Source organism: Chlamydotis macqueenii, chromosome 1 (genome assembly GCF_036417535.1).
Source record: "Chlamydotis macqueenii isolate bChlMac1 chromosome 1, bChlMac1.mat, whole genome shotgun sequence".
Taxonomy (NCBI): domain Eukaryota; kingdom Metazoa; phylum Chordata; class Aves; order Otidiformes; family Otididae; genus Chlamydotis; species Chlamydotis macqueenii.
Window position 1 is genome coordinate 121,911,456 of NC_141556.1, and position 13,885 is coordinate 121,925,340.

Below are 13,885 nucleotides of genomic sequence, written 5' to 3' on the forward strand. Positions count from 1 at the left end.
ATAAATTCAGAATCTGAGCTGGTATTGTTACATAGTTCAGTTTGCCCTATTTTCCCATATACCTCTGTTGCTTCTTATCTCAGTCTCACACTGAAGAAGCCTTTGGCTTCTGACATTCTGCCCACTGTAGAGTAGTCTTGCCCCATGAATCTTTGATCACAGCAAAAGGCCATTGTGATCACCTGTTTAGGTTTCCTGTAGTAACATAGGTCTCAAGGCTTCTTTGAATTGATTCTTGTTTGAATTACAATGAATCTTTGGGGGGAAAAAGTATCCAATTGTGATTTAAGTGTTTCCAGTGATGGAGAATCCGTCACAATCGTCTGCAATTGATAAATGTTAATTATCAGCATTTCTATCAATCATTATCAGTTACTTCAAAACAACCACAACAAAGGCTATCTGCATGTTTACCCAGAATTGCAGGTGACAAAGATCTGTTCAGTTTAGTAATCTTCAGGGATGAAGGTACCTTCATGTTATGCCCCTCCATGCCAAAGGATATTGTATTTCTCCTTATTTAAGCCCAGGTGCATCAAAGGGTCCTTGGGGAGATTATTTTACTTCTCTAAACAGATAGCAAACAATAGGACTGAACAAAAAACTCACACTAAGATTTGTTACACTGGATTTCACTTTTTTTTCTGCTACAAAATGTCCACGAGCAGCTCCTACATTATTTAACACGGCTCTTTAGAATTACTCCATGAACCTATACACTTGTGTGTGTGCAGGAGAAAGAGGGAAGTTATTATTCCTTCCCAATCAATTGCTTGGAAAGTTCCCCATAGACATTTGGGTCTTGAGAAATATTAACTGTGATGGATCGTATCAGTATCTCGGTATTATTTCTGGGCTTGACAGGTACTATCAGCAGGTGGAATGTGTTTGAACTTCAGCTCTGCTGTGCAGACCCATGATTAGAAGATTCAAAAAATTAAAACAAAACAGACCAGATCTTCCCTTCCTGTGCCAGTTAGGCCTTATCTGAGACACCATTATTACAAATCTTGTGTTTACTGCTGCAACCTGTGGAGAAACCATGAAATTAATGTGCCTTACTGGAGTCATGCTCGCCTTGGGCACCTGCAGCATGTCTCTGTGTGTCCCACCAAAGGTCTGAGAGGACCCTGCCAACAAACTGCCTTGGTAAGGAGACATAGGTGGCAGGTTCATGTTTCACCTGTCCTCTTATCCCCCACCTATACATGCACAGCCCATGGCCTGACAGCCTTCAGCAATGGGTGAAACCTCGGGTAGGCAGTACAGGACATCGACCCCTCTCTGATATCCTGGCCCACCCACCACCTCCAGCTAGCTGGGACTGGACTGCTCCTCAGTAATGAGAATGTGGACTGGATGCCTGTCAGGCACAGCAGCATCCGAGATCTGAGGGCATTAAATAGAGATTACTTTTCACTAACAATCCTCTGTGAAATTAGAACCTACTTTTTCTGATTGATTGATTGTTTGTCCTCCAGTACCTGACACTGAAATGCAGCTAACAGCCATTCTTGATATGGCTTGTATTATGAAACAAGAAATTGTTTTAATTGCTCTAGCAATTCCCTTCCCATTGCTGTAAACAAAATTATTTCCTTCAGCAGCAATCTGACTCACATTGTACTCAACAAAAGATCCGCTCGCTCCAATCAGGGATGGTGCAAAGGCTGCGTAGGGGCTGCAGCCTCTTCCCTCGCATGGACTGCAGAGGGTGATGCTGCTGAGACAGGGACTGACCTCTCCATCCCTTGCTTGACCCCATCCTCACCTATCTCAGTTTATACAGACTCTGCTTCTCTCCCTCTCAATGGAATTTATTTACAAGCCATTTCAATGTTTTATATTTGTAAACAGTTTTAGGATAGGGAAAGGCAAGAGCGCTGCAATGCAAAAGCTCTGGGAGCCCTACTCTGTCTGAATTATCTCTATATTGAAGTAGCTTTGTGAGGTTTGGAGTTTTGTTTCCTTGAGCGAGTTCATTCCTTGTACAGGAATTAAAGTCAACAGACAAAGGCAGATTGAGTCCAAAGGAGTAGGAAAGGGATATAGTTTCATGGGAAAATCCTGTGGATTTCTCTTCAGATGTGCTGATCTATAGATTGATGCAGTCAAGGCAAGACACAACAATTACGAAAATGCAGCTCTGGCACAGCACAGCCTGCAGAACCTTTTCTGCTGGTGTTGGCTTTGAGCTCACAACTTCATAATTATTGATTTAAACATTTTACCATTGATTGCACAATTAAAACCTGAATGGGGGAAGGAACATGCTGCCAGTTATGGTATTCAGCTTCACTTTATATGACTCAGAGACACATTATTTATTTGTATGTTGCTGTTGGATGAGATTGAAGTGTCTTTAGACGTGGTCTTGGCCCTTGGCCTTGCATGAATACCCAGTCTTGAGCTGGTAGCACTATTATATGAAGACTGTACTTACACTTTCATTTTTGAGCGCTTATTCATAATGCTGTAGTTAACTAAATGTCTGTAACTTTCTCCATAAGCCTAAGAAGTCTGTATTATTAACAAACAAATCCTTTGTTGAGCCTTTGAAAACTCCTCTATATACTGAATGCTCAGTAATAAAGGGAGACATGAAGAGAGATTGTTCCAGACATTTCAGGGTGCAGAAGTGACGTCATGACTTTTAAAAAAAATTCATAATAATTTTCTGTAGGCTACATTCTAACCAATGTACAGTTTAAATGATGTTTAAAACCCCTAGATATTATTGAAGAGACACAGTTAGGTTTCTATGTACCTGGAGAAGTATCTGTTTTTTCTTCACGTATCTCTCATGCTGTTAGTGGAACTGCAGAAGTGTAGAGATGCTCCAGTTGCTCATAGACATAAGATATCTTTTGATAGTGATACATACATGTTTTAATTAAGTAAAGAATAAATGTTTTGGAACTGATTTGTGTAGTAGATGATACAGGAAGACTAAACAAGGTGCTTCTCAAAAGTGTGTACAGAGTATCTTTGAATCTAATGGCAGCAAAAGTAAAATCTTTCTGACGCAGTGGAAAGCGACACAGAAGGTATTTGGGAAAGAATGGAATGCAGATTCAATGACAGTTATTTGCTATTAAAATAAGATATGAGAGTGAATGATAACTTTTTTTTTTATGGGAACTTTATTGTCAATGCCAAATAAGCTGAAATTGCATAACCTAAGAATTCTTTAAAAGATACGTTGAGCACACAATATTTACCTAGGTATTATCTTAGCAGCATTTTCAGCTGAGGTACAATATTGGTTTACTGTGGTGGCTGCACTTACTCAGCCTGAGATAGAGCAGAAGAGATGTTAGTTATAATAGCTCCTTCCATTGAACTTGTAGCTTGTACTCTGTACCACAGATGAGCGTCCAGCAGTCTACATAGTTCAGATTACTAACTGTTCAGACACCAGTCTGGGCTTCATCCCATAATCAATAATCATCCATTCTTCATTTTTATTGCTACTTAAGCATAACTAGTAGAGAGATATAGTAAGCGATGTATACCACTATCACCTCTAAAACATCTTTGTTCAACGTCCTGCCCATGACACAGCAACACTCTCTTTTTTTTCTTATTCTTTAAAAATGCTTTTGAAAAGATTTGCTATATGGATGAAGTGGATTTGCCCTTAAAAGCCTGCAAATTGTGTTGGAAAACCTCATGCAGCTAGTTCACAGAACAGTTTTTCACTTACTTATTTTCTAATTGCATATAAATCACAGTTGAAAATTTGATCTGTAGGTCTGAACACATACAGCCTTTGGAAATCGTGATCTGAATTCAAGACTGGATCAGATTGAGAATTTTGCAAAGGTTTCTTATTTTTATATCTCAAAACTCTGAAGCCAAACATGCTTACCTTGAGAACACTCCAAATTATGTGGGACAAACCCATCACTAACCAAAACCTAGAAATTACAATCTATTACAAAAAAAAGCAGAAGAGTCTCTTGGTATTGGTATTGTTGGTATTAGGGTTCATTATTGAGTAATTAATTACATTTGGTTCAAATTATTAGCTTTTACTTTCTGTTCATAATTTGTTTGCATACCTGTGCCAGCTTGGGTTATATATTTGGTCATACAGATTGCGTAAGATTAAGTTTCTTCATTTGGATTGCCTGATGCTTATAAGCAGGTAAATTATGAACAAAACACTCTTGGCTTTGAATCTTCTGATACACAATCCTTTGAACTAAAACTTATAATACTCTAAGGATTCTGTGAATACTTAAATAACACTTCGCACTTTTGAATAGTTGGAGTAGTAAATAACAGAATCCTATCATTAGCCTTAATCCAAGTTAAACAGAATTTTTTTTTCCAAATATACCAATCTTTCATGGAAAATCAAATAGCATTTTGATGCTGTAGCTAATTTCTAGTTAGTGACCAATAATTGGAAACCCTAATTATTCAAGGTTGCTTTTTTCTATATTCAGGATGTTTGTTATGAGTTCACTGCTTAAGAGTTGTGCTGGATATTTTCTTGGCTTAATGTGAGTAGTCTTTCACACCTTGAATTCTGTTCAGATTTCTGAAGACCGTTTGCTCCTTCAAGCTGAATCCATGCAGAAGCATGGACTCGATTGCATGTGAATAAGGTTGACCTCAAAATTTGATTTTGTTCAAAATCAAAACACAGATGAGAACACTAGATTTTCTAGCTGTCTGTAAAAAATGAGCAGTATTGAGAAATCTAAGTTACTCAGGTACTTTTGAGAAGTTCATAGTGCAGTCAAGGAAGATGATGTAGTTTTCAGGTCTGTAGGTTCAAACCCAGGTATTTTAAAGGAATGTTGATTAAACTGATCATCTTCTAAAGAAACATGCTCAGTAGCTTCTCCAAAATTAAGATTCAGCTGGCTTATCAGATTTTCCAGTAGACATCTATCTACAGACGAAGGAGTAAAGTTTTTTTCTCAGCCTCCTATTTTGGCAAATAGGACATATTGGCAATAGGGAAGAGCTGAAAATCTTGTGCCTTGGTTGAACTGAAGATGATCACCTTGGAGCTGCTCACAATAGACCTGGATTATAGAAGTTCAAAAGTCCAAAGTATCAAGGAATTTATGTCACTAAACCTCATGTCATAACTACTTATTGTTAGAATTTGGCATTTTAAAATCTTGGATCTTAAATGTGATAGATAATCTGAAATAATTAAAACATGCTAGGGAAATCAGGTTTCAAAATAACTCAGTTTGTTAGGATTAACTCTGCCTGGCTTTGTACAGACTGGGCAACATGGATTACTATTCCATCTTTATTTTCTGAACATGATCTGAATATGATCCGAATTTTCACAGTAAACTCCTGAGTTAGGAACCATATTGTCTGTTTTCAATCCAATTAAAATCACACATATATGCCTTGTATTTTGACTGGGTGTATTAAGCATTCAGTTTTCAAATAATCACGGATATCAGAGCACTTATAGATCATCTCAGATATGATGGGAAAAACATCAGCTCTTGGGTAACTGAAACCTGTCCCAGTCAAGTATCTCTTCCTTCAAGGCTCACTATATCATGTTTCTGCGTAAAGAACAATGTCCTTCCTGGAATGCTGCCCCTTAGGGGGAATAGCAAGAAAAAAACAGGGAACTTGCATGTGAGACAGTGGTATGTCTTTGATTCATTGATCCTAAGGAGAGTGCTGAGACATCCTCAAGAAGTTAATGGCTTTGGAATCTGACTTCCAGCTGGCCAGTGGTTTTGCTATCCCAAAACCAAGGAAAGTTGAAGAGGTTATTTTGTTCTTTTTTCCTTTTTTTTTTTTTATTTGCTGCCAGTGAAAATGAAAGTTTAATGTTTTTCATTTGGTTGGGAAGAACAATAATTACTCCTCCTCTCGATAGTCTTATGTTCACCTACACTATGTCAGCATGAAGGCAGTAAATGATGTTGGTGTTAAAAAACTGAATTCTTTTCCTTTTCTGTATTTGGATCATTTGTGGGTTATATCACTGTAGGTGCACCAAGCCTCCAAAAGTCCATAAAGCTGCACTTAGTATTTCCACATGTAGTCTGATTGCAGGGTCATATTAAATGTAAATATATTAAAGAGAAGTTTTCAAGAGCATGACCTATCAGTCTTCCCTGTAAGTTCAGAAAGCAACCATATTCTTCTTCTGTTTTTCTTGTACTGATATAACTTAGCATTTATTTTAATTTTAGTATAAAGTCTACCTTTAAAACTTAATTTATTTATGAGTAATGTTACAAAACAAGTGATATTTTACCCTGGAATGTCCTTAAGCATGTTGAAATCCTATTGAAGCTGCCTCTTCTTTACTTCAGTCCATTCAAAAAACAGTGGCTAAGACTTCCAAATACTGACAGAAGTGCTTGTTAACTTCATAGAAAACATCCAAACAGTTCATGGAATTTTTGCCTTAGGGAAGCATTTGTTTTTCTTGTTTGGTCAATTAAGCACTGCTTTTCCTAAAAGAGGGTGTATTGTAACATCAGGCATGATAATAACCAGAAATATCAATGGGTTCTTGCAAAAATTTGGGATTGATCTCCATTTTTCCAGTTATGCATTTGGAGAACTCAGACACTCAAGGGAGGGGAAATGCAAACTCAGGAGTCTTCTGCATAATTTTCCTTAAGAATATTCTGAAAAGCTCCAAGCAGATAAAAAGCAGCTTTCTTATGAAGAAGATGGCACTTTAATGGCAAGGAGCAAAAAAAATTAAGCTACATTATTATTTTTTTCAGTGTAAGTAAAAGGAATTTTAAATAGGAATGCTGTAAAGAAGTTATGATGGTGCCATCAAAGCATTGGGAAAGCTTTTCTGCTTAAAAGGAATAGATGTGAAGAGCATACAAAGTCTCGCGCTAGATGAACACTTAGAAAGTGCTGATTCAATGCAAATTGATAAATCTGACAGAACAAAATAATTTCACCAATTTTTTTTTTTTTTTCACAAAAAAAATTTGGTTTATTTCAACACAATTAAGAAGCATGGTGTTCACTTTATGTTTTATTTTTTATGCTTACATTTTAGATTTATCTTTTTTAAAACATTAGAATAGAAATGTCAAAATGATATGAAGCTGTAGTGAAGCATTTTTGTAAGTCTGAAGCGAACTATTGATTTTAAATTATTTCAATCTCACACAAAATCAAGGATTACAGATTTTGAAGCCTTGGACTTTCCCATGAGGTGGATCTCAGGTGGGAACTCATCTCTGTGCTGGAAAGCTTTCAAACACACGCTTAATTCCTTGTCCTGGAGAGGGAGAGTTTGAGTACGTACTTAAGTGCTGCGGTTATCTGAAGACTCAAACAGGTGTGTAAAAGAAGTTGTGAGGGAAGCTGAGCTCCTGGGAAATGTGGGACGAATTCATCTCAAGCTGCTGTGGGCACCTGCAGTGCAGCTGCCTGGGGTCCCTGCATGCCTGCTGGGCAAGGAGAGGACGGTTCACCTGGCTGAAACCTCTGTGATAAAATGAGATGAATTGTGCCTGGAAGGTTCCCAGCTGTTTTATAAATTTCACACAAAAAAAGCCCACACAGGAGGGAAATCTGCCAGATACTACATAATCTATTTACAAAAATGGGTCTTACAAAATTTTACAGATGTCTTATCTCAGACGGCGTGTTTCCTTTCATTGGTACTGTTTACAGATACCGCCTTCACAGTCACAAACAGGTAAAGTCAGTCCAGCACTTGCTCTTTTCAAGGGGTCTGGTTGTAGAAGTGCATTTAAGCAGATCTGCCCTGTTCCTCTGTCTTTATGTGAATGACTTTTCAGTATGTCATCAATGATTTAAAATAAAATATGAGGTTTATTCATCAAAGTTTCCACGTAACTACCAGTGAGCTTCCTCTTTTGATTTTGTACCTACCTTCTTGTCCTCAATCAATTATGTTAAGAATGACACTGGAGTTGGAGATGATGAGAGGAATAGCCACGTCTGTGCTCCCTTCCCCTCTCCTTTGGTCTGGTGAGCACATACAGAAGCCCTGGCCTGCAGTCCCTAGCAGGCTCGTGGCACATCGTGAGTAAGCAGGACATGTTAACTTTGCAATTCTCTCGCAAAGTCCTTATTAGGCTAAACCAGCAGATTTTACTCTCTGTCTTTCTACAGGTTGCTGTGGGAGTGTAACTGATGCGCCTCATTAGAGTTGGAGATTATGTGAGTAATCCTATTGTTTCTATTGCTCTGTGCAAAGTGTGTATAATTGCCCTGCTTCCTCATGATGGTATGAGTAACCTCATTTTATGACAAGCTTTTTCCATATTCCCTATTTTTTGCTCTCTAACTTGTGATTCTACATCGGTAACTTTGGATTGATTCAGGTGAGGGAGGAGGCTGGGAGGTGGGAAGGAGGAGGGATGCAAAGGGGGAACAAAAGCGCTTTTCGTTCCCTCACCTGCAACCCTTCAGGTTCAGTTTGACTGTGGGCTAGAGATCAGACGATAAGCTAGAGGAAATCGCACAGACAAAATTCACGTGGCTCAGACTGCGTTGCTGCAGAGAGCAACGTCTCTGTGCTGCCGCAGTGGCAGAGCTCAGGTTTCCCTTCTGCTGGGGCTTGGGTGCAAGGAGGGTGTCCACGGGCTTTGCAGACCACGCCCTCTGGCAGGGTAGATCCTGCCTCTGGCAGGGTACCTGTGGGAGTGCAAGGGGAAGGAAGGGAGAGCCGTGCAGCTGGCAGTCACCCCTTCTCCTGCAGGGACATGAGAAACACCCTACTGCTGCTCCCTAGGCTGGGGGTGGCATGGGAGGCGACCCGAACCACTGTCATGCAGCTCGATCCTCCCTTTCCTACTCCATGTCAGAGACAGGGAGAAGGTGGGGATGTTTTTCAGAGCTCCTGGACGTGTCTGCAGCACCCCTGTGCAGCAGCACCCAGCTCGCAGGGTGCGACTGCTAAGGCGGGGGATCACAGGGCACCTTGTCCTGTTCCTGGCAGGTGGAAGCGGTCACTTGGAGAAGGGGTGACTGTCCTGGGGACCTTATCCATGTTAGCTCTGCCAGAACTGCTCCTGCTGGTGGAGTCAAACCGCCGAGATGGGAAACCTGGGGCCAAGAAATCAAGTGTAGGCAAGGTCTAGAGTTTGTTTACAACAAGTTTGCTACCTAGATGAATCATAGTATAATAGGTTACCCTCTTAAAAGGGTAGAAAATCCAGCCACTGGCTGAGCATTATTGCTGTGTCGTGGCTAATTTCAATTTTAGTGGTGATAGTCCATCTGTCTGAGTTCTTCCCTTGTCCCCAGCTACTGAGCAAAGCTGCTCTGCTCAGTCCACCATCTTCCGTCATTCACCATACAGATGTTGTTTTACTTTCAAAGTTCTTTTGAGGTCTCAGTGAAGAAGGATTTGAAAAACAAAATCTTGGACTCATTTCGGGCACAAGGATAACGCTCTTTACTAACGTCTAGCCGTTACTCGAAAGCAGTGAACATATATTTAACTGAGCTTCATTATTTCAGATGACACATTCATTTTCCTCTTGCTGCATATGCCCTGTTCTTGCAACTACTCAGTATTCTGTAACACTGGCACACCCAGCACACTGTAGTGCTTTTCTCAGCCTGTTCCTGTGTTCATCTCTCCCAGTCAGAGAAATGGTCATATTGGGCTCTATAGCCTCATGTATTTTGCAATATTCTTCTGCCAGTTGTTTCCACTGGTACTGCGTCTGTCTCTGCTGCAATTTTTTGCCGCAGGAGATGGGCAGTGTTGTTCAGAACATTTCCCAAATGCTCAATAAGGCTTTTTGTTTCTGCCATTTAAGGTTTGTTCTATTTCCTGGGGAAGAGACTGCTCGCAGTTTTTCAGAAGTGCAGAAGAAGCAGCCATATACAAGTCTAAGGGAGAAAGGAGGTTAGACGTCAGCCACTGGATTGATGGATTGCTTTGCTTTACTTTCTCCATAATATATGGACATAAAACAAAATCTTACATCTCATAGCTTGACATTTTTGGCAAACATCAAACACACAACACAAAAACAACAGGAGTCCATACTAGGAGTCAGTCCCACAAAATCAACCTTTTTTTACCTTGCTGCCACAAACCGCTAATCCCCATATTGTTAAAATATTTACCTTTCTTCTTCCCTCCACACAAGCTTAGCCCGCTTGATAGTCCATTTCTTTTTAGTGTCTACTGTCTTTGTGGTAACATTCTTATTTGCAGGATGAGAGGGTAGGAAGTCCACTGGTGACTTTCCTATTGCTACTCATTTTATGCAAAATTTCCTCAGATGCTATAGTGATGGGTATCTGATCACCTTTTCTTCTGTCGTATCCACCATGGAAGGGTCTTGATCCTTGTTACTCACACAGTAGACATTCAGCATTAGCAACATATCAGTGCTTAGCTGATCTTAAATGATTGTTGTTGCCACTGGCTAGATAACAGAATAAATAGCAGGGAAAGCATGGGGGCAAGTATTGATTGCTGTTTCGAGATATTGCCAGAAGTGAGATCCACAGTGACTATACTAAAACATTACAGTACAGGTTGGTGAGACACCATGTTCTGAACTGTTTTCAACTTTGTCGAAAACATTATTGATCATCTATATCCAAGGGGACTTGGTTTCCTAAGTGTTCTCGTTCCAGCTTCAGGCTCGCCTATAAGCATACTGAACCAAGTATACTTTGTCCGGAGAACTAAGTGGTCTCTGGCCTGCCTTGCCCTTGAATTGAAAATGCTTTCTAAGATATTTCCTCAGCCCTGACATCGTCAGCAGAGAACAGAGCTGTGTTGGAACATGAGTGGAATATTAGATCATGGAAATTAACTAAGTGGAAGGACTTAATCTAATTCCTTCATTCCTATGTTGGTTTTTTTTTAAATTTTTTTTGAGTCATAACAAATCAGGAGGTCTATCTAGTGCAGGGGAAAAAAAAAACCCTTATCCAAAACAAAACCCTAGTAAAAAGCCAGTAGTTCCAGGCTTATTATATCTTTGCTTTATGTTCTGAAGTGTCCCTACTGATCCTGCTACTGATGTGATTTTCATATACACCATGTATTTTTCAGAATATGCTCTCCACTGTCTTGCATGGTACTGTGGGTTACTGATGCCACTGGAATGTGGTAGAACACAGTTTAAAAATTCCTAGTAAAAAGGGTTGTGCTGGATATGGTCATAGGCTGATAAGATGATGCAGAAGTGGTGCTGATGATCTGCAATTTCCCTATTTCAGGAACATATATCCTAGAAGCAGGGCTAATTGAAACGGCTGTAAAAAATAGTGCTTTTATTTTAATTGTTAATGAGAGACGATATAAGGCATTCATTGCAAACTGAGGCTTGTGAACACAGTCATGTAACGGTTCTGATACGCTGGCACTGGCTGCAGTGTCAGAGCATCCCCAAGTGTGCGGACTGATGGGGGCAGTTGCCCAGCTGCCCTCAGACAGATGGAGAAATGGATGGGTGCCAGACCTCTTTGTGTTTTCTCTACAGGTTTTATGTGACCCAGCAAAGCATTACTGAAAGACCAGGTCCTGTACCACTCATGTGGTAAAGGCCAACATGTTCGCTGTTGAAATTTTTAGGTTTTCTGTGCACGGTTGTAAGCATCCCATTTATCTAACAGCTGTGCTATTGTTCCTTATGACCACTGACTTGAATGAGCAACCAGGAGCTGTTTTCAGAAGGGGCTCTTTGCCGCCTGTGGCTGTTTTTATCTATACTCTTATGTCCCTCAAAAAGAGCTGGGCTTTAAAAAGGTGTGACTCAGCACCGTTGTGTCATGTCATTTATTATTATTTCTTGCTGAGAGCCTTGGGCATTACCTCAACACAATTATGAAACGGGGTCCTATTGTGGCTAGCCCTGTACACAAATGAGCTGAAGGGTAGTCCTGTTACAAATTGAACACTGCCATGAGAAATACCAGCTAGAGACAACGAAATGAGTGCAGAAAAATGAGATAATATTGTAGCCACCAGTGGTTGGGTTAGTCTGCAACTGCCACAACTGAAAACACAGTTTGCAAAAAACTCCTTAAAAAAATCAAACATAAACTTTGCACCATATTTGTGAGTCAAACAGAATCAAAAGTTTTGAAGTAGTGAATCGATAGAAAAATGATTGCAGAATGATTGAAATAGGGTGCTAGCAAACCTGGACTTGCATCTCATGATCCTTGCTGCTGAAGAACAGGTCTGTTTCTGTGGCTGGTGGTTGTGCTCCCAGTCCTGTCCTTCCCTGACAGTGCACTTCTTCAGAGTAATTCATGGTGGGACTGAGGGTGTGCCGAGCCTCATTGCCAGCTAGCTCAGCCAACATGTCCACTGCTCTGGATAGGACTCCCAGAGTCCAGCCCTGCCCCAGTGGGAAAGCACATGGCCACCCAAAGAGAACCCATTAAAATAAAAGTTTCAGAAATTTCCAAGCTGTCCACTGCAGAGCTTGAGCTCAGCTAGATTAAGAGCTCCAGGACCTTCAGTTCAGCCCCATGGATGACTGTGTCCAAGCTGCACGTCTTGAAAGCATTGGAAACATACCTTGGATCCTGTGAGCACAGAAGTCCCTGGACACGTGCCAAGGGTTCAGGCAGAGTCCATGTGAACCATGTCTTCAGTTTCCCAGTGTTCACTGAGTATACACTATCTGGGGGTTCAGTTCATCTTCTGCTGTTGGCAAAGTTTTCCTCTAGGAAAACTCTTGATGATTTTTAACCATAAGTGTCTAAGCCCTGGCAGGTGTCTGATAGACCTTGTGGCTGCAAAATGCTTTTGATTTTTGGGAAGCTTTGAATGGGTAGCAGTGATCCTGCTTTGTATATTTTCACGAGAGCTCCATTAAGACTTAAGGGCTACTTTTGATGAAAGAGACATGGTGGCTGAGGGAAAATTACATTATTGGGTCAAGAAGATGGGTTGATGCCAGCAGCAGCAGCTGGGTGCCACAGAAATTGAGAGAATCCTTTTCAAAATCCTGCCATTCACCTAATGATCTATGACCTGCTATATAGATTGTGGAATTTGTTCTTTTTATCTTAGCTTGGAAGGAAATAATCAAGAGTCTGAGTATTAATGTCAGCTGATGATTTAGCATTAACTACCATGGTCTTTGAGTCCACTCATATTCAACATTTTTTGTTATTTCTCTGTGAGAAGGTGGTAGATGTCCAGGAGTGATTATGTTGTCCCTCTTGTTACTGGTTTCCTTTGCCAGACTCCAGCAAGGTAAAAGGTTTTAATGCCCAAGTCAGAACTTGGGAAAAAAAAAATTCATTAAAAAAATATCCATTTCTGCCTTGCTGCAGGAAGCTATAACTGATGTAAGGGCACTGATTTGCTCTAATTTTATTTTTTGTAGCTACTAGTGTTTGCATTGTGAGATCACTGGAAAGTGAGGAGGTGTAGGATTTGGAAAGCAAAGCATAATGATATTTGAATCTTCAGATTGAGATATATAGGAAACAGACTTCACAAATAAATATCACATAGTACAGAAAATATATAGGTAGAAGATGATATTTCACTGGGACTGAGGAATATTGCATCCTTTCCTAGAGCCAAGGAAAAGAAAAGGAATGGAGACTGTGGGAAAAGCAAAATAAAATAGCAACTCCCCTCCTCTCCTGAATCTCCCCTCTCCCCAAATCCTTGTTGAAAAGGTTGGGTGTAAACAGGAAAGGTGTGATTAGGCAAAGTGGGCATTGAAGCAGCATTTAGATAAAACAGTTCACAAGAAGAAATTAACAAATCAAGGTAAAATTAACAAATAAAAGGTGTTATAAAAACCCACAGGGAATGGCAAGGCCAGTGCAGTAATTCTACGTATGGAAAACCTCCGAGTTAAAGGGGTTGCTTATAGCAGGTAGAGTTGAGCCATGGGGAGGAGCATAGCAGGGTCCATGAGGGGGCATGAAACCCTAC